Below are 22,834 nucleotides of genomic sequence, written 5' to 3' on the forward strand. Positions count from 1 at the left end.
AGTGCAATGGCTAGATTCCAGTACCAGGAGCTGGTGTCACATCTCTTCAACAACAAGATCAAGGTTGTTCAAGTCTAGGAAGTATCTGAAGCATTAAAACGGGCTTACACTTTTTAAAAATGATGATTTTACATAGCGTGATTTACGATGAGAAGACAGTCTTTTCAGACTAATGCAACACTAGAAAAATTTGCCAGAGGATCCCACTTTGCACCAATGATTTTTTAGTTTTATATATCTATACACACACCCCCCCATATATTTGAGTGTGTCTGTGTGTGTATTCTGTGTGAATACCATTCTTTTAAAGGCACCATTTTTATACTGTGAAGCCACCGAAAGCTGCAAGCATCCCTTTTAAAGGGCTTACTGCCAGAGGCCCAGCATCCCATTAGTGGCCATACTGCTTCTGAAAGGGCCTAATCCAGGTACTCCTGCTGCCCATTGCTGTATTGAGCAACACATTCTGGGAACCAGGAGCGCTCCAAGAGTCTGCTTTATTTGGGGGAGTGCCAATGCCCTTAATTTTAACAGCCCATCTGAGTTGGGTGGGGGTCCAGTACTTCTCAAATTTAAAGACTCTTCTAGACTAATTAATGATGCTTTTGAGACAGTCCAGTGGCTTTCTTCACAGATGATGAAAAGGTTTTCAGTTAATGTCAGGGTGATTTTTTTCATTTGGCAGAGAAATTGATTTTTGGCCCATTATTTTGTGCTATTTTAAAGAATTGAAGCACCTGGTCATAATTAAATACATAGATTTTTCCACTAGGCTGACAGTATAGATTACACCAATGACTCTTGATAGCTCAAGTGATCTGAATGAAATCATCATAAACAGTCATGAGTAGCAATATGAACTTTTACCACAGACAATAAAAATAAAGAATAGTATTTTTCTAGTAGTAAACAAATCGCCAGGAGGCTGAAGACAGTATTTGGACTTCGTAGTCTCCATTTGGCTTCCAAAAACAAATAAATAAAAATTCATGAGTAAAGTGAAACTGTGTTTTCCACTATAAAGCCCTCCATTTTAAAAGGAAACAAAAGAACAAAATTATTAAATAGTTCAACAGAATTATTCAGCTGAATTATCTTTATTCCCTCTCCTTCACTGTTAAAATTTTATGAATATTGAAAAAAAAGTAAAGTGAGTTTTCAAAACCAGTATCACTATAAGCCATTCTAAGAATGACAGCTGCATTGTTCTTGCACCTCTAGGTGAAAAAGATAGACAAGCTAATTGCCTTTGAAGTTGCAGCTTTTTTTGGTACTGGATCTCTTTGCTATTTGCTTTCATGACTGAGTTTTTCTCAAATTTTGAGGCTGTATACCTCATAACATAAACAAATTTATTCAAAATACAACTGTCTGCCAAGACTTTTTTTCTTAAGGCTCTCAACAGATAACCATAAAGAGTGACCCTGACTTTTTATTCATGATTCATACCATCAAGCTGTCCACTGTGACATAGTTTAAAATAAAGTAGTTTATTTTCCAGTTTGATCTGGTATTTAAAAGCAACAAGACTGATGAGACCTGACATCTATGACTATCTTTGCTTCATGCTAGTTTGTAACTAGCACATACTTTTTTTTCCACGTGTAATGGGAAACTGCAGAAATTAAGGGCAATATTCACACAATGCAAAGATAAGATATAAATTGATCTCTCCAGGACTATAGTCTCTGCACCCTTCTGCCTCAGTTTTGCAATCTGTAAAATGTGCAAACGGTATTTATCTAACAGCAGGGTTTGAATGATTAGTACCTTAGAGTTATGGGACTTAGGGAAAAGCACTACAGAAGTACAATATATCACATTTTTCCTCAATTTTGAGTGAGACAAGCAGCATGACTTGAGATAACTATTTTTATGAAACGTGTCAAAGGTTAACAAATAATTACTTATACAGTTGGCCTTTTAATGGGTTTTACAGTCTGGTTAAAGAATACTGGGGATCAAACAACCAACTCATTTTACACTTAACTGAAATAATCAGGGGTTTATGCAAAGTGAAAAAAAGCTAACAAACCAGGATTTCAGATCTATTGCAGAAGCTTTACCTTATTCCAAATGAAAAAAAAAATTGTTTCAGGTGCAATGAAGCATTTTGCTCAACTGAAAATGAAGTGTTTTGTTTAATGCCACGTTAGTTAATGCTTTTTTTAGCTTCCTTTTTAATTTGGGTCACACTTGAAATGAAAAGTACAGCTGTGTAAAGAAAGTTGAAATGCTCATTTAAAAACTGTCAAAACAATATTTCTACATCTCCATTTTTTTCCTTTTTTTCTTAACTGAAAATATTCACAAAGTGCCACTCAAACAATGTTTTTCCCTACCAAATATTATTTTCAGCAGAAGTACTACACACTAATAAGGATTATTTTGCTCAGTCCAGCAGGAGAAATAACAGCATAAATCTAAACAGAGAGGCAATATTTGTTCAGACTATCCTACTTTTGCCATCTCTTCAATTCTGGAGAAGACAGTCAAGTCTTACCCTGCACTCCATATTCCATATTTCTGAATGCAGGCAGCATGTTTTCCATGATCTGTTGGCTAACATGGAAATCACCTTAAGCTCAGAGCTATTGTTTAGCACTTTTTCTTGCTAACTAGTTATATTGACTAGGTCAAGACTGATCTGACAGCATGAGCTGTCCTCCCTCAATCATGAGGAAGATCATGTGTTTGCTCAAAGCAGCTTCAGTCCTTCAGAGGGGCTGCAATTACTTGGTGGATTAGAAAAAATAGGAATGGCAGCTTTGTGATTTTTCTACACACGCCATAGTCTGCCTACCAAGCCCAGAGTCATTACCTTTCTCAGTGTATTTGACCAAGCTGCAAAGCTTTCTGCATCTCAGATGCTCTCTCAAAGCAATGGGTGTAGTACTTGCCTATGAGTAGCGTATCTTGCAGTAATATTTTCAGCACTTTGAAGCTATATGAAGCTATGCAGCATAATTGAAAAGTAGAAGTATTAAGGTATCACGGATGAGGCAGGGAGGAAAGACTTCACAAACCAATTATAAAGGGTGAAAGAATGACTGCCTCTGGAATGAGGTCTTTCCCGCCAAGCACCCAACACCACTTTTATATTTAAATTCCTCAGGATGAAAAGATCAAATGATTGCTACACTAACAGTTTATACTGTTTAAGGAATACAGTAATTACACTCAGAGATGCAGCTTTTTTGCAAATGCATTTTAGCCGGGAGGAAGGGAAAAATAAGTGGAGATATCCGTTTTCCCTCTTAAGAGAAAGAATCATGCTAATCATATTCTCATCATAGACATAGAGAGCATCACAAACACTATCATGAACCTAATCAGCTGCAGTGCACTCAGAAGTTTGGTGGGAGAAACCTACGCATTCAAAGCACACCTAGGAGAGAGTTCTATATATGCCTTGTTTCTTGACAGCTAATTTTAGAACAGGGTATCGATCACTGGCTACATCTAACATTTTCAGTCTGCTCCTCGTGGGTCACACTACTTGCTAGGGTAAAACAGCTAGTGCTGAGGACCCAATGTCTGCATGATACATATTCCCAAGGTTTTACTGTGTACTAGCTTTAGTCTGGTCCCAAAGGAATGAATGCTCATTAGTGACTGGCATGCATTAGGTGCCCTCCCCAAATCCATCTTCCAGTTTAGTTTCATTTAAGGAAGCCTGTGGGAGTTCTTTGAGATCATGGTATGGTGTGAACCAAAGCACAGTCAGTAAGTTGATTTAAAAATGCACTCCTGATCAGAACTAAAATCTTAACACAGACATGCTCAATTAGAGGCAGGATGCTACACTAGACTGTCCATCAGTCTGGTCCAAGAAGGTGTTTTTTATGGCGGTCCTTGTAAGAAGTAACAGAAGCTATTTTTACCCTTTCATTTTCAGAACAAACTCTTGCTTTACAGTGAGATAGTTTATCTTATTTTTATTGATATGGAAAAGGGTAGCTCATGCTTCTGCAAGATGACATTTCAGTTTGTAGATTTAAAAGACGTAATGGAAAATATTCCCATTTGGAGAAGTACTTTTTAACTGTATGAGCTAGAAATATAGTTTATGGAATTTTTTTCATTACTTTTGTGTTTGTTTTTTTCTTTAAATGATGGTGGTGAAGAAAAAGTTTGTTTGAATGTTCCCAAGCAAGCTACCAGATAACGACAAACACTTACAAATTACACATTTACAAACCCACATTTTATATCCTTACTTTTTTATGAAGGCATATGTTATATAGAGAAAAAAAAATGCAGAAACTACAGCAATTGCAAGATCCATAGCATATACACTGACTACAAACTCTAGCCAAGGGACAGAGGAATTTCTTTCCAATAATTATTTTTAATTTTTACAGCCAAAACTCCTACTCTGTTTTGCCATCATGTACTCTTGGAAAAGGCAATGTGTTCTCCAGCATTAATCTCCTTTAAAAAAACCAAACCAAAACAAACAAACAAAAAAAAAACCCAACAAAACCCAAAAACAAACAAACCAACCAACCAAAAAAAATCAACCACAAATCCATGTCTGCAATGCTTGGCACACTAAACTGCTATTCTTTTCTTTTCTTTATTGGTCCCATAGCAGTACTACCACTTTTTATTTGGGCATAATTACTGGAATCTTGAACCACTGATACATCTTAAAAATTAAGAGAAGGAGACTGAAGACTGTACATGTATTAATATTTTAACGTTTTCAGGATCTCTGAACTGCTTGAAAATATCAATACATTGAATTTTAGAGAAGGAACTTTTTTTTTCAGATAAGTATACCAGGCAACAAAGGAGTAAATACTTCTTTTGGGTTTAAGTAGACATGTTCTCTGCACATTTTAGGTGAAATCCTATTCAACCAAATTGGATCCAATTTATGGTTTGGACAGCTGCTACCCATCTTAGTTACAGATAACTACCCTACTAGTCCATATTTCTAACTGCATAGGCATCTAAAGTCATGGAATGTCTCTTTATTTACCATGACATTTCCTTGGGCATTTAACCATATCTGTCCTTTTGTACTGAAAGGTGTGAAAGATGCAAACATCCTAGAGACAAGGATTTATAAGATTGGTTCTTTTCCCTCTCCAGTGAGTATAGAAGCCAGTGGGACAGAAACACGTTCCTATTTACCACCTCTCTTCCCTGTCCCGCGACTCCTACATTTCTAGTGGGAGGGATTCTGTTTCAACAAAATGGTATGGAAAATGCCCTTACCTAAGACACTGTATGTTTTGGTAATTGGCTTATTTTTCTTTGTTCTGGGGATATGAAGAATAATTCTTAAAGTGAGCAAATTTATTGCCCTACACTTTTTAGGCAAGTGCTCTAACCACCAGATTGTTGTGTAAACAATCTCTGACTAATTTCACCTGGGGATGACTATTAGCAAGAATTTCGGGTGACTCAGGGATATGCAGAATACAAGTATCTGGTTTCTCTAGTCAGAATGCATTATCGCTTTAGGTACAAACAAATGCCTCTCTGTCTCTAGATTGGACACTTCAAATTGTGGACTTGGCCTAAAAAGATTCAGAAATGAATATTTCTTTGTCCTTTTGGTTCAGAATGTGTTATACAGAGCATTTGAAACTTCACTACACTGAAGAAATACCAGCTAATGCTAGTGTTAATAATACTTTTCTAGCAGCCACAGTCAGCACCTGTGATCAGTATAGTGTCATTTCATTTATTTCCTATAAAAGCAGCTAAATACTCATCATCTGAGCCATTTCAAATTGCAAATTGCATTGGCAATACAAAATACATTATAAGGAACAATCATACTCTGATGGGGATGGATTACATAGCTTATTGGGTCTGTTCCATCTATAATTTCCATGATGGCTTCTTGAGTGACTTATGCTGCACTAATCTGCTACTCCATAGTAGAAATGGATTTAGAGCAAATCTTTCTCCACAGGTGGCATTTCCCAGTAATGAATTCTGCCATTCAATTATATAATCAGAGTAATTTCTTCATGTTAAAAAAAGACCCCTTCTTGAGTGGCACATAAATTACCACTGGATTAAATTAGTGCTACTGCCAGGGTTTTGAGATTTCTCCAGTTGACAGACAGCACAGTACTGGTAGTGATGATGAGAAAACGTGTCATCTCAGAGATTTTTCAACTTTATTTTTCCATCTCTTCACACCGGCTTCTTTCTGCTTGCTTTTACTGTAAGTGTGCCTCAGGTATTTTTCAAATTATTACACCCAGAGCCACCACAGGAGACTTTCAGTGCCATTAACTTCTGGGTAGAAATGTTCACCTTTGCTGAGGAATGACCAGTTCAGTCAAATAGGAGGAAAGAATAAAGAAAAGGGGAAAAAAAAAAAAAGAAAAAAAAAAGAAAAAAGATAGAAGATTTTGACACTAATAAAATACTTGGTTTACAAATGGTAATAAACTTTTGCTGAGTATAACTGTCAGTTTGATTTACCCTTCTTCATCAAAGCTAGCACAGCATTAAAGAATTTACAAAATCAGAGCTCTCTGCTGAGTGCAATGGGATATCATATACACAGGCAGCAGTGAGAATACTACTACAGGTATTAACTGTTAGCATTAGACTTAGTCCCATAATGAGACCTCAAATAAAGCAAGTACAAGATGTGTATGGCTTGCAGAGTCATCATTAATGAATTTCTAAATACTTTGTACCTGGGATACCAAGCTTTTAATGGAATAAATAATCCAGTTTAAAAATCAATGAAAAGCAGAGTCTTTTACTTCCTTAAGTACAGGGGAAGAGAACAGGGGAAGTACAGGGAAGAACACAAAATAATTCAAGTAAGAATAGCTAGTTGCAAAGGAGACAAAGGGGCAAGTATTAATGGACCCAGAAACCCATTTCACTATTTTCTAAAGCAATAGTAAAGCATGTCTGCTTTCAGATGTTACAGGTTACCACAGATTTAACCACAGCAGACTGAAAGTATATAGGTCATCTGTATAATGTTAAGAAACTTTGTTGTTGTTCCTCCAGAAAGCATCCTAAGCTGTACCAGTACTCTTGGTAACAGAGTTGCACACTGGTGCTACAGTTCACTATGTATTATATAGTGCTGAGCACACTTCGGCCTTATCCGGCCACAGCAAGGTGCACCTGTAAGATACATGTTCTCTTATCATCAGAATAACATCACTATTCTGTGCAGGCTGTTTGAGTCCCTCTCTAATACCCACTCCACAGTATACACTCCTAAGTTTCAACCTGAAGAAGAAAAATGCAGCAAGGAAGTGTTTCCTTGTGACATTTCCATCAGGGCTTTCACTTTTAAATAGTTTTTAGAGAGTGGGGAGCTGAGTCTTCTGCACAACTGTCCATTACACAAAAAATGTAATAGAGAGTCTGCCCCACTGATCTCCATTACAGCCACTTAAAACCATTATCTATGCATTTAATTACACAGTGGAGAAAACAAAACATCTGAAACATTGCTCTTCTGTTCTTGGCCCCATAACATTTTACCAAGTTAATTTAATAAGTCAGTATCTTTTAGGACCCCTTGGAAACTTAGGAGTGAAACAAAGGACTATTCTCTGAGCCCAAATGTTTCCTGTAAGAACATTTTGCACTTGACAGCCTTTTTCAGAATCTAAGTCATGTTCCTTATGCCTAGAGTCAACTCATCAGGCAAGTTGTTTGAGGCACTTTTGACCCTAATTCCGGGACATATTCAATGGGGAACTGCCTAGGGACCAGGGCATAATGATTCACAGATCCTCTGTGATCCAAACCTTTACCCTTCAGCACACAGCCCTACAAGAACTGCAGTCCATTTTTAGAAAAGCAGTCCGTTTTGATTCATACCTTTTCTTTAATAGCACCAGATACTGCACAGAAAGAAACTTCTCAGCAGACAGTTAAGAAATACTTTAGTCATACAGAAAATTGCTTCCTGGATTTAGGCAGATTGTCCAAGATCATGAAGGAGGATAGTAAATATATACTATGGAGAGTTACTATTCAACTCTATCTCTATTAAAAAGCTAGATGAAATTCCAAAAAAAAAATGGTAATGCACTGAACAGAACAGAGATTATCATTGTTATGTTGCAGTAAGTACTGGACAAACACCAGGTCACCAAGGGTTAACAAATTTCTGAGAGCGAGAGCAACCAAGAGTGCACACACAAAAACACACTGTGAAAGGCATCAAACTCACAGAGTAGCAAATTTTGCTGCCTTAACCTTTTCTTTACATCATTTTCAATAGTTATGTACTACCTTTTACAGACATAAGGTAAAGGGAAAACTTTAGTGTAGAATTTTGTTGTTAACATAGTTAATCAAATTACTTTTAAAACCAATTTACTGTTTACTCAAAGCTGCTTAGTAAAACTGTTTATGCATTTTTTATTCATATTTCAGTTTGACATGTAAAAATTTAAAATTTAGTTAGATAGCCTGTCAGTATTTATTACCCATGTATTATTGAGCACATAAAACACATGATATTTCTTACATTCCTTCAGTATATAAACCATGAATAACATTATCACTTATATAAGAATACTCTTGTTTGCAAAGCTGAATATTGGTAGGAGAATAAGGTGGTACTCAAACATTTTAATGAGCAAAATAAATTCTGTAGAAAACCAATGAACATAGTGGAATCAAACAGCCATTAGAGTAGGATTTACTGTTCACTGGCTCCCATTGAGTTTATTAAACTATTCTAAATATCTGTGCAAATCCAGTGTCTTTCTTTGTGTTGAAAAAAGAGAGTGTTTGTGTGTGCAAAATCTTTATTTCCTCCCAGGTTTTTGGTCTTACATGGCATACTTTTGCCTTTTTTTTTTTTCCCCAGCCAGCACCAGTCACTTGAGGACGAGCACACACTCGTGTATTTCTCAAACAATTCTGTAAGATTTTATCATTTTACAGTTTGGATAAGAGAGTTTTCATTAGAATCCAGGAAGTCTGATACAATCACCCAGACCTTTGAAATATCTCCTGCTATTTGTTGAAATACACAGTGGACAACAACATTAAAGCAGTGCTCCACGTTAATTCCTCTTTTTCTTAACTAATTGCACATATATTACTCTAAATAAACATACAAATATCAAAATTATGTGAGCACTTGCCAAATGTCCCAATAAAACATATAAACAATGTCAAATAACTACTTATCTCTTCTGACTACCCACTAGCTATGTCTTATTCACTCTACTTACTTTTCTCATCACACAAGTTCATATCACATGTGATGTGTCTGGGCCTTTGGACTGTCTGACTCAAAGAAGGAAAATAAAATTGTCAGTGTGCTGTGGAAGTATCTTCATATAAATAGGAAGCAAAAAGTTTGGGGGGAGGGTTGTTTTTTTGTTGTTGGAGCTTGGGGTTTTTTTACTTGGTTTTTGTTTGTTTGTTTTAAATCTTGGTTTTTTGACACAATGTGTCAGGGAAGGGAACACATAACAGCACTACAGGCCTGCTTTTCTTATAATGAAAATGTTTCTAGTTAGTTTTGAAGTATGCCAGCAGCATTAATTCAAGATTCTGCATGACATATGATGCAAAGAAGTCTTGCACTAAGTAAATTCTCAAAGGGTAACTGTTGGCAGTGTTCTGATACCTGAATAAGATAAAGGTGAAGACTGAATAAACCTGTATAAAAATAAGGATGAAATGTATACACCAGAACTAAACTAATGATAAAATTACCAGGAGGAATTATTTTTCACTCTCTCCCTCTCAAAATTGGCATAGAATGTGGCCTTTATGGACTTGGAGCTTCCTACAGCATGAAATAGCAGTTATCCAGTAGGGAAAATAAATATGAAGATAAAATACAGTAAATTGTAAGAAAAAAAGAACAGCGATAAAAATACAGCATTAGCAGTTGAGGAAATGGCAAGGTAAGTAAACAAGAAAGAACGCTACCTTTTTTTTTTTTTTTTAAATACTCCTAAGACCAGTGGTTTATGAAGCCCAATTCTAGCCATAACCCTGCCCCTTTTCTAATGGAAGTATAATTCTAAACCTAAGCCAGGGTTTTGTAATAGCACTGGCTTGGTTCACAGTTTATACTTCCTTAAGTTTTGTCTGGAACCAGCAGAAATTATTTGGGTAGATTTAGGATTGCAATCAGAGTTCAGGATAGCTGAGGCTAGGTCCTGCAAAGTGGCCTGTACTAAGGTTTTATATTTACAGTAGCCACTTGGTAAGGAATCAAGGTAGGACTAGGAGGAAAAATTATGTAAGAAGAAATGTGAGGCTGGAATGGAAATATGATTCAAATTTGACTCAGGAAGGAACAGTAAGAAATAACCAAGTTATAGATAATGCTTCTGCTCAGATTTTCCTTCCGTGGAAGACAACACTGGGCTAGTTTCAGTGACATAGCCAGGACTTTGCCAGTGTTAGGATGCTTTTGAGAATAAGCTGATGAGATAGCTGTATGGGGATCTGAAGACTGGACCTGGCTGAGCTAGTTACAGAACACTGTTTTACATCCTCATTAGAAGATGCCATTGGGCTAAGGCTATGGACAGAACTCGTAGGGAGATCAGACAGGCTTGGCTAAGGTGCAGATGGGACCATTGGGCTGGCATACCTGGAGTAGCTCTGGGTTTTCCAGATGCCATCTAACCAGACATCATCTGATTTAGGAGGGGTCACTTGGCTTATCAAGAACTACCAAATTAAGTTCAGGGAAGATTTAAAATAAACCTCTTAATTGGAGTAAATTCTTATTGCACCTTGCTTGATTTATACTCCATATTTTTGGGGAAAATAAGTATGATGATCACACACTTACTGGTTTCCATATATTTCATGGTTTTCTTATTGCGGTTTCAACTTCTTTTCAAACAATGTTATTTTAAATTGACTTTTTACTACATGCCATAAATTACTGATAGGATACTTTTCCAGTAAAACTATTTTATTTTTTAGTTTACCACTAAAAATTTTTAAGAAGAAAATAACAGTGGCAAAAAGAAAGTCCCAGAACCCTGGGCCACAGCTCCGCATTCAAGTCTCAGCTACTGCATTTCCTTCATATCTGTCTTCTGAGAACTGTTACAACAGCTCTGATGCCATGGTCCTGTTTTTCTCTCAGCTGAGTTCATTCCCCACCAGTGTAACTAATTTACATAAATTATTAGTTTTCTCATTTTTACACATTAACAGAATGATGTCTTACTCCCCCTCACATGAATGAAATATGTTGTTCTCCAGCATTAAACACTTTGTCAAAGTGATCATCCTTGAACTTCACTGAATGCATACGGTATAGCCATTCTGGATACGCTTGAGAAGCCCTTACTTGTTTTCAACAACACTTACTCATGCCTGTAGTGGCAAAGATGTCATCTACCTTAAAAAAATTAGCAGTTGCATGTGTGCATACATATTGCATCTTGCTGATACAGTAGACTCAAGAAAGTTTTATATTATGTTTTCAGATTTTTACAGCTTTGCAGCCAGGACTGTATATAGTTTTCATAAATATTGGGGAAAGAAAGCAATAACCTTGATGTTTGAAAGAAGCAGTGCATAAAACAATGAGCAGATGGGGGATTTTTTTTTTTGTTGAACTGAAGTAGGTGACATTTCAAATATTCTTGACACTAAATCTAATCCCTTTCTCTGATAACTGGCATTACTCTTAGCCTTTCATTTTGCTCTTTTAATAAAAATACCATTACACTGGGAATGTTTTTTGCTTTATATTTTCATTGTTCTTTTTGTGAGTTTGTGCATGTAAATTACTGACTGAAAGAAAGCTCTGTTCACCTGTGTCTTCCCCCCCACACCCACACCCCTTTCCTCCTTTTAAAAGCTTGATTTTGCTTCTACTGAAATCAAGGATGTTATATTCATCATTTTTCATAGAACAGCATCACAACTGCAGTGAACCATCCCATCTGAAGAGGTTTCTTTCTCTCTATTGTCTATTAAGTAATTGGCCACAAATACCTTCAATAAAATAAAATAAATACAATAAAATAAATACAATAAAATAAAATAAATACAAATTCCATCTTCGGTAACATGGCCAAAATAAAAGAATGGCCTACGCCTGCCTTCATTCTATTTCTACTTTTTGACCTGAAGAATCAATCTCAGGAATTACATGAACACACTGTCCTATTAATTCTTTCTATTAACATTCATCTCTTGTAACTAGGAACCAGGTCATCCCAGACACTGCGATAGAGAGAGGTAGTGGAAATTATGATTTGAACTTTGGTTGCCTACTTCCCCTTTTTGGTTTTTGGTTTTTACTCTTTCTGTAGAAACTAAGCATTGAATAGGCAATAAATAAATCTCACTATATTAATGCACAAACCTAGCCATCTTAATTTCATTGCTCTGAAGACAGGAAACCTCATATGAATTTGGCAGCACTCAACACAGAAGCAAAGGTTGGGGGGAGGGGGGAAGATATACCTAACTCCCAAATTGAAAGTCAAGTTAGAACTGTCCACAGAACAGATCACCTCTCCCGTTCCTTTCAGGATATTGCATGCCAAAGGATAACTAACCAGCTCACTGATATCACAAAACAAAGTAATAATAAAAGGTTATTCTCTGAAAGCATGTCTTCCTGCTTTGCTAAGGTCTTTTCTCTCCATCTTGGCAATGACCTTTATCTTAAGGAGAAAGAAGAGTATCCAGTTCTCTGTCAAGATCCAGTTTTTTTAATGCCTTCTCATTAATCCCACTGCTTGCTAACTCATGTACTGTCATCCTTCAGAACTGCATCATCCCCCTATGAATCATCCAGGGAGGGTCTTCAAGCCTTTTTCACAGAAAGGCATGGAGTGTCCTACCCAAAATAGTAAGAAATGTAAGCATTATGCTTGCAAACAGTTCCACAGCCTTTGATTCCAGCTCAGGCACAACACTTCTTCTGACAAGTCCCTCTGAACAGTTCAGCTTGTGTTTTTACAGCCTCTCTTTGCTTCCAGTTATTACGCAAGTACCTTAAGCCATTCCTCCTTCTGGATTCCATACAGAATACTTAAAACCTTACAACAGCAAATAATTAAAAATAGTCTTAAGATTTCACTCATCATCAGCTTCCAAACTAATAAGCAGGCAACTGAATCTGAAATTCTTACATCTTTTGATCCAGAGAGAGAAGAGCACATTATTATATGCCTCTCTCCTGTGGAAACAGTTGTCCATACCTAACTCCCTAATTAACATCTTTAACTGCATTGGAACAAAGTTTCTGTTGCAAAAAAATATATATCGCAATAACAACTTAATTTAATTCACTACAAAAAAAAAAAAAAGAAACAAAAAAAAGATAATTGTCCACCTCTTATTTCTCAAACTGCCTCATTTATATTCATAGTCTTTGAAATTTGTTATTTTGGAAAAGGTGGGGTTTGTTTTGGGGTTTTTTTGACTGAGAAGAGCTATATTGTAAGCATATAAAGGCAGATATTCATAGAAGTAAGTAGATATCCACATTATGTAAATACAGCCAATTCCCTTGCCTTCAGTGGATCTCTGTTAATCCACATACTGGGATCCGGTTAAAATTTGCTTGCTGTATAAACAATGCTAACACATGTATACGTTGCAGTCTATTTGAATAGTATTACACTAGTTATTCTTACTGATAAATGTAATTTATATATTAATTATATACTCGGACTTTTACAGGGGCATTTCTGTATATTATGAATTACACTCAAATATGTGTTTCAAAAATAGTACTGCTCCTAAAGAAAGTGTTATTTAAGAATTAAAGCGAGAACTGGAATGAGGAAACCACTTTTTTCTTTTTTAAGGCACAATGAGGCAACGATACAAGTGTGCTAAAGATGATAAATGTGAAATTTTGGGAATAGTTGTACCATGACTTCTCTGTTTCACATGGAAATGCAAGGCTTCCTCTCCTCAATCAGTAGCAAAATTCCCTATTACTTCAGTGGCATAGTATCAGGTCTGTCAAAAACCACAATCCTCCTGCACTATATGACTGTTCAGAGAATATTTCATGGGCCTTAAATCATCCTCAGCATTTCTCTGAGAAACAGCTATGTTAACAAGCCTCCTCCATTATTTAAACAGCAGGAGGCCCCTGCAAACTCTCTCATCAACAGCCCGGGAGTACATCCACACTGTGGAAGCAGAGAGAGCGCCTGAAAGAGAAGCTGAGGCATGGATCACTTTAACACAACTGGTAAGGAGGAATGAAAAATAATAATTTAAAACAAAACAAAAAATTAAGTACGTACTTAGGACTAGAACAGCACTGACATTATTCCATAGCCTCACTGACACCAGAACTGTGGATAACCACAGCATTCATAGAGAAGAAATACAGGGCCACACAAATTGAGATTTTTTTTTTCCCCCAGAGGACTTTACTGACTTCGGTAGGAAAAGAAATGCTCTACCACCGTTTAAATATATTTCAACCTTCGTAAATCTACAGCCACCCCCAGGACAAATCTACACCCACCCAGGACTTCACTTCAGGAACTACTTCAGATCGGTGTGGGCAGGAACAGTCAGCAAGCCAGAAAGCTAGCTTACAAGTAAGTAAAATGAAGTATACCAAGCAAAACACAGGACAACATTGCACACTACATGGAAGTGAAAAAACTTGGTCCTTGTATTTATCACCACATTCAGCAGTTAAAGCGACTGCCTGTACCAGGAGGCATTAGAGGTCAATATTAAGCATACAAACAAGCCTTGTAAATACACTATGAAAATCATTAAAAGTTGGCGTGGTTTTCTTTGCCCTGGTCGTTCCCCGAGTGTACCCAGACCGCCGCTACGCGCAGAGGCAGGCCCGGCCCCGGCCGCCCCCACGGGCGAGGGGCCCGGCGGGCCGTGCGGCTGGGCCCGCCACGCTCGGCCGCTCCGCGCCGCTTCCTCGCCTGCTGGAGACGGCGCCGTCCCACCTCGGCCCTGTCCTTGTCGGCTGTAACACGCACCGGCCCTGCTGGAGACACGTACCTCACAGCCGCTCTCCGTTCCCGGGGCCAAACCTGGGTGCCTGCTCCTAATTTTCCTCACCGAGTGGAGCCACCTGCTGTGCCAGGCCCTCACAGGCCCACCGGCCCCTCTGCGAGGTGCCCCCTTCCCAGCGAGCGCAGCGGCCCGGGACACGGTGTAACGAATCAAGCCATTAAAAAGGAGGAGCTCTCTAACCGGGATTATAATGAGCAGTAATTACTGTGGAAAACTTCAGGCTGAATGATTGTTTGCTTAAGTAATGATACCCTAAAAGCTGAATAATCTCTTCCATCCGCACTTATATGGGACCCTGGATACCGAGGCCATCACGGCTTTTTCTAAAACATGAGAAAATAGAGGAAAAAAACCTGAACAGATTGCTTTTCGTTGGGAAAAAAATCCCTGAGGGAAATGATTTAAAAAACCCCAAATAATCAGAACCTTTATTAAACAAATCATTTCAGGGAGAAATCCTTCTGGAGGCAGTCAAACTGAATAAAGAGCTGCTGCTTCTTTGACTCCTGATCAAGATAATAGATCCTGAATAATAATAATAATTATTATTAATTATTTTTATTAATATTAAATATTTATTATTATTGTTGTTGTTGTTGTTGTTGAAGAAAACAGAAGCTCAAAGTGAAAATTAAGTGTCTTTTCATAAAGTGAGTAAGCATTTCTGTTCAAAATATTTTCTGGTTTGAAAGGAAAGGTAAGGTAGACCATTACTAGAGGAAAGGAAATTTTATTATGCTCATTTGCAGAGAGAGAAGTGGTGCATAAAGAAATCAAACTCCTTTCTTAAAGTCACAGAGGAAGTTTATATTAAGGAACAAATTAATAGAAATCACCTGAGTTACAGTGGAATATCTTTTTCTCTTTACAATAAATGATATGTCCAGGAAAAAGAGTAAAAGTAACTGTTTTATGCACACACATGCACCTACTCGAATTCCACTGCCCATATAGCTTTCCCTAGCTGCTGTAACAAGGTAAAATTTTCAAAACATTCATATTTCAAAAGTTTTCTATTGTTTCTTCACCTGTATTTATTTTATTTAGCTAAATTATGATTAAAAAAAGTCCTAGAAGTGTTTCCAGAGAACATACACTCTACTCCAAAAATAGAGGCATGCTTAGCTTGCTGCATGGTTTACTCCCAAAGAGAGGAAAAATTTTCCTTTTCATTTTTCAGTGTTTTTAAGGGTTTTGCTTCAAAAAGATTCAGCAAAGATTTGCAGGAATAGCCCAACCTGCAGACAACTGTCTGTGTTTCAGAGTCTTGTGAGTTTATCAGAAGCCCTTGAAAGGCAGATTAGAAGATTAGTAATGCCCATTTTGGCTATTTGAACAAGCAAATTTACAGCAGTGTGTTCTTCAGCTCACTGAGTTTCATAGCTAGAGGTGTATGATGGATGTGCATCCAGTAACAGAAGCTCTGTGTAGATAAACACCCGAGGGTTGGACTTATCCCTAATTTACTCAAAACTTTGTTTAGAAAGCAGCCTGGACCCTCAAATTAAAGAAGGTTTCCCAACATCTCTCACTTTTTATAAGAGATCTTATTCTATTTTGGTAATTTTAGTCACTGTTCCAGACAAAGACACAAGCAAAGAAAAGTGAAAAAATTAAAAATAAAACAGACAAAACAGTGTTTTTGTGAACAGCAAGAGTCATCCTCATTTTCAGTACATTTGAAGGACCAAGCTTATCTTTATTAATTGCAGATCATTAAAGCATCCTTTCATTTTTTTGATGTTGTACAATACAATAGCTGGTATTATTCATACTGCAATAGAGAGTACTTTCCATAACCGACTACAAGCAATATGTGAGGGGGTTTTGTATCTGGAAATTATCCATAAATAAAAATATGTGGTCAAATTAGCCATCTGCATTATTCATGTTATTCAATATTACCTGTTTCATCATTTTTTCCATAAGTTCTTAGCAATGCTGAACAGTATAAATCACATAAATAAAATAAAAATGGTATTACTGTTTCTTGAGAGAAATACCTCTGATTTCAGAATTCATTTTATTTTCCTGAGCTTTCATTATAATCAAGGTATTTACTAGCATGATTTGTTTTGCCCTTCACCAGCTAAAAAAGCAAAGCTGACAGGCTGGTGACAAGATCATTTGTTTATTGTTTCTTCAGCTATGATAAACTCTAAGTGGAGAAATTACAGTAATCTGAGAATTTAGTTTTCCTCAGCCAACAGTTATAATTCCAAAATGATTTGGTATTGACATACCTGGAGTTTGATAGCCATTCAGGGTGAAAAAGGTTATTTACCAGATGAGGCAACATTATTGTTGGACTATCAATATTAAAAAATGACCAAAAGAAGTATTAGTCCTTTGTTTTTGCATCAGGTTGTTCACTGGTTTGTTATTTGTCACTGTTACATCTTTATGACTTCAAATCTTTTCATTAATTGCAGATAACATGGATAGCTAAAAATTAAACAAAACACAATACGATACCATTCATTCATTCTGCGGTACTCAGCTGGTATGGACTAAACAAAGATATCAGTTAAAGATTATTCAGTGCTCTCAGCACCAGAAAGCTTAAGCGGTTGAGCATAAGTATGAGCTAACTCTTGCGGAAGTTCTTCTTCCTTGGACTGACTGGGTGAATATGTTGGCTGGTCCAGCTACAGGATGAAGAAGGTGACTGTAAGTAATCAGGATAGAGACAGATGGTTCATAAGTCAGGAAGAGTCAGGTTTCTTAGTATCATTCATTTTGCCCTTGATTAACAGGATAAAGCTACCATATTTACTCATCCATCTGCCTGCAGTACAATCGAGTAATCATCAAGAAAAATAACATGCCAAGGGGCATTGCTTATATTTATTAAAAAAGTCAAAGATAAGTGCTCTGAGTGCATCCTGGGGGTCTGGCTGCTTAAGCTCAGGACGAAGTTAGGTAATGGCACAAGTGTCCAGCTTTGGAGACCTGTTTGAGAAAGCTCTGCTACGAAATCTTAGCAGGATCTCCCTGACTAGCAGGTATAGGAAATTCCCTGTGTCTGTGTACTGAACAGAGGATGTGCTTGGTTTTACGTACATGCTATACAAATAAGCAAAATGTCCCTTCATATCAGTTGCTTGTCAAATGTCTGTATCATCCTTGTGCCAAAGTATCTAGAGTTTAGTTTTGGTGCTGCAAGGCAGTGTGGCATAGAGGTAACTTTTAAGTGCACAAAGGTTTTCAGGGACTTCAATATCACCTTTCATATGCTTGAAATTATACATATGCACAAGCAACTTATTAAAAGATGGCATTAGAAATTAAATTATTGCATTCAAAGGTAATCCCAGGAATGTTAAATTTAAAATCTGTAGGAAAAAAGTTAAATCCTTCCTAATTACCAAGTCCACCATGCCAGTTCAGCAACTTTTGAGGAAATCCAGCAACCTTCATAAACACTGTGTTCTAGCAACCTGAGGTTCTTGTTTTTGTTGGAAGAAATATGCCAAGCTCATGGAAAATTGCCTGAATAGTCATCTTTTTAAAACAGAAGGATAAAATGTAATAATAACAAGGGCTTCCTGTCCCCTCTTTTATATGTTTAAGTTTTCAGGCATTAAAGCTATTTAGAAAATAATAATAATTAGTGTAGAATAATTAGTAATTAATTATTAATAATTATATTATTGGCTTGATATATTGAGGATTAATAAGTAATTAATAATTAGTAATTAGTGTGGAAAATAATAATTAGTAATAGAAAATGTACTTTTCCTAGACCCGTATCATTGAACCGTGGCAAAACATGGTTGTAGATAAATCCTAACATTGCAGGCTTGATTCAGGGTTCTGCTAAACTGAGTTGCTGGTCTGAAGGAAACAGGATAGATGCAATCAGGTAACTTCCAGCTTTGCATGGGCTTTCTTCCTCCTTGGGGATAAAAGCAATCCTTTTGCTCATATTCTGTAGTAGAAACCTAAAGGACTGAAGCAATCTCACTGTGAGGAAGCAGGCAACTCAGATGAATTTAATAAGTTTAATTGGTTTATAGCAGGATAGCAGCACCTTTTCTAGAGGGTCTTTCCAAGACAAACAGAGCAATGCATGTTTGGCTCAATAACATTCACTTACACAGCAGGAAAGAATAATTACCCTGTTGCAGGAATAAGAGGTGAAATTTAATAGCTTAAGTTATTTTGCAGATCAGATGAGATGATCATGGCAGTTCTTTTTGACCTTAAAATCTATGGATCTGTGCTTTAAGCTGTACAGGCCCTTCTAGATTTTTTATATATGGACTAAAAGTTGCAGACTGTTTGGAAAGATTAGAAACATTTTTTTTTCCCTCCCTAGTAAAGACATGGTAGTAGGCAAATGCTGATTTTACCCACCCTTTTTAAAATCTCTGATTTAATTTCAGACACAGTATCAACAATTTCTTTATCCCCTCAGACTAATCACAATTTTAAAAGGCTTCTACCATCTTTGACTGAATTGTTTTTCAGCAGATTTAAAAGTCACATCTAATGAACACAAGTATGTATCATTCGTTGATCTTTGCAGCACATACTCTATGGCAAAAAGTAATGAATACGAGGCACTAAACTATTTAATAGGTTCACATCAGATTAGTATGATAACAAAGAAATGCTGAATTATGCAGTTAGATTGCCTACAAAATTGGGCGAAAGGAATGATTTTCATTTCCGTGACAATACTTTAAGAGCTAATCATAAGTGGGGAAGAGCTGACTATTGTATTCTTTCACTCCTGTGAAAATACTTAGCGCCTCCCAATTTCTGTGAATAGCAAAGAAAAAAGAAGAGACAATGGCCAGATTGTGTTTATTTTTATGGATTAATTTTGCAACTCAAACTCTCTGCTGTCTTCCAAAAAGTGTAATTTGCTAGAAATATTTCCACAGAATAAAAGTATCAAATGCAAAAATAGTGTCACCCAGTGGTGAGGACATATCTTATTTTTATGCTCAAAACAACAAATTCTTTTCCTGCAAAATGCTATACTACTTTCGGCTGGAGTATAGTGTGTCCTGTTTCAATGAAAGGACTCATCTCTACTTAACCAGCATTCTTCACCATAGCCTTTGTTTTTTCATGCTCAATAATTTTGCCATTGATTTTGGGACAATTTGTTTCTGTGAGCAAAGTGGTTTTGAGCAAGCAATACAAGTTCTTGATTGTCTGTAAGGTAATTAATTCCTTAGAGGACACATATGAAGAAAAGATTGCGTATAAAGAAAAATCCAACTTTTCCTCTATTCAAATTTCACATTTTCTTATCCTTAGCTAAAATATGATTTTTGGAAATTTAGAAAGTTAAATCAAATGATTCAGTGGTTTATAATGCTGATGTGACTTCACTTCAATTTAGCTTAATTTCCTACATAGCTATTGTCCCAAACTTCCTCTACCTTACCAATGCATATTAATCTATACACATGAAATCCTCACCAAAATCTTGTGATTCTTTTGGTGAAAATTGCTGACACAGATTGCAGCATAGTTAGAATCCAGGCAGATCTTTTGCCTTAATTTGCTTAATCAGCTCTGGGTAAAGATAAATTGACAGTTCTCCAGTGTCTTCCAAATTACCTTTTGTATAACCAAATATGTTCTTTCACCATTCACTGCAAAAGAATTATGGAGCAACTGAACATAGAGACCCATAAAACCAACCTCCAACAGTAGCTGGTGAAAACAGCTCACCTGTGGGTGAAATACAAGAGTCAAACCTGGTTAGTTTATCAAAAGGACAGGATCAAACAATAATAACAAAAAGAAAATAGCTTTTTTTTTTTTTTGCCTTTTTTTTTCTGTTATTTGACCTGTGCTAAATATGGTAACAACTATTACTTCCAACATTATGGTAACAACTATTGCCTCACAACTTTATCATAATAACTGATACTATGTATAAAAGCCAGCAATCAAAATATTTGGGGGAATGCCTAACTCCACAAAAAGTGATGTCATGGGAAGTTTCATACTTCTTTTTAAACACAACCAGGATTTATCCCAATCAATAGTAGCTGTACATGACATTTCTTTAAGTGAAAACACTATAGCAGCTGTATTGCCTTCTTCACTACAATGAAATGGTGGTATATTTTTGCCACATCTTGCCTTTAGGTCAAAACTCTTCCTATTTCATCAGCATGACAATTAATGTTACAGGCCAAAACTAATAGTATTAAAAAGGCTTCTACAAAATCTCCTGTGAGTTATACTGAATCAAAAAAAAGCTGAACTAGAAATAATTATTTCCATGAAAAATTTAAAAGTATTTACCTAAAGTTTGCACACATCCTCAAATTTCATGCATGCTTTAGAATGTTTAAAGTTTTCATTGTAGATTGTATAAATAGTGAAACAAAAGTGCAGGCAAGAAGCAGTATAGTGGAATGTTTGAATTAAAACTGGTGAATTCCATTTATTTGAAAAAAAGGATACTGCCAATACTAAGTAGCTAATTATTTTGGATTACACTCCACTGTTGATCAGTTTGGTAACCAGTGTGCTTAGCAGTTCTTATTAGTCAAAATATGTCAGATATCACAAATAAAATAAAATAAAATAAAATAAAAATCACAGAACTCCAAATTCAATTGAAATTACAGTGAAAAATATATGAAAGCTGAAGATATTTTATATCCAGTTATTTTCAGGTATAATTAAGAAACCTGCAAATAAGGTAGAAGGGACGAGAACTATTTAAAGCTGTGTTCAGATTTGGCTTACAAAGCCATAAAAAAATGTATTACAACAGCTGCATTTTCAGCTTCATCAGAAGAGCTCAGCACTGTTACAACTGGCTTATGAAGGCCTATTCAGTATTTGTAGAATAGAAAGAAACTGTACATAGTGCTTTTCTGCTAAAACCTTCTGTCCCACAAGGGCAACAAACCAACTACTTATCCTGTTAAATATGATAAACAGCATAATTTCTCAACAATTATAAATGACTGCAAATGCCTGTTAAATCCTTATTCAGATCTGCTTCAGGAGATATACTGTATCCTTACAGCAGAGCTGTCTGCCTTTGAGACTAATACTCTGCAGCCAGCTCTAGATTAGCTCCTTTCCCCCTTCCCTTCCCTTTCCTCACAAGCCAGTGCACCAAAGTAACAAGGACATTTTTTCAAATATCTTCCTTTTTGGATTTACTTCTTCAGATTGTGCTATTTTATTGCCCACTAACATAATTTATAAGCATTTGGGAGTATCTAGACTGTATTTGGTTTTGAACTTTGGATCTCCTTAGTACAGAAAATGGGAAACTATTTTCTTTCATAAGTGATGATCAAAAGTGATGACCAATAACCAAGTATTCTGGTCTTTTTGCCCTATGTATGTTTCTGAGATGAACCTGGATGCCATTTGACTACATAATTTTGTGTGTTTGAGTAGAAACTTATTCTGGAGACCATTTCACTGAAATTAACACCAAAACTAAACACAGCATGTATTTGAAAATACTGTACAATTCAAGCAGATGAGGAGCTGAAGAAAAAAATGACATGCAATTAAAGCTGCAAAACATATTTAGCCTGATTTCAGTGAGCTGGAGTACTTATAATTCTTGGAAGAGGGTCACGGGATTTTAACATGCATAAGAGGTTTGTTGTGTTCATCACAGCCTACTAGAACATGAGTTTACCAGTTAATTCCAGCGTAAGGCTGCTACTTATCACAACAATTTCCCTTCTAATTTTTCTCATTTCTGCAGAACGGAAAAAAGATTTTCTGGAAAACTAGATGTTAAGAAATATATCCCATTTTTAAACGAAGAAGTTACATTCAAATGTAATACATTCAAGAAAATAATGCACCTATTATTAACACTTGCTAATGTCATGAATCTTGCTATCGAAATGAC

The 22,834-nt window shown here is 36.3% G+C and overlaps 1 long non-coding RNA gene across 1 annotated transcript in view; it reads right to left on the reverse strand.

Moving 5' to 3' along the window:
* The window catches only part of LOC142083261 (uncharacterized), an 84,326-nt gene extending 69,242 nt beyond the window's left edge, over positions 1 to 15,084 (reverse strand). The window contains exon 1 of the long non-coding RNA XR_012674006.1: positions 14,956 to 15,084. This is a non-coding gene — a long non-coding RNA (uncharacterized LOC142083261). The remainder of the gene's footprint in view (positions 1 to 14,955) is intronic.
* Positions 15,085 to 22,834: the final 7,750 nt, after the last annotated feature.

This window comes from Calonectris borealis, chromosome 5, assembly GCF_964195595.1.
Source record: "Calonectris borealis chromosome 5, bCalBor7.hap1.2, whole genome shotgun sequence".
NCBI classification, from domain to species: Eukaryota; Metazoa; Chordata; class Aves; order Procellariiformes; family Procellariidae; genus Calonectris; species Calonectris borealis.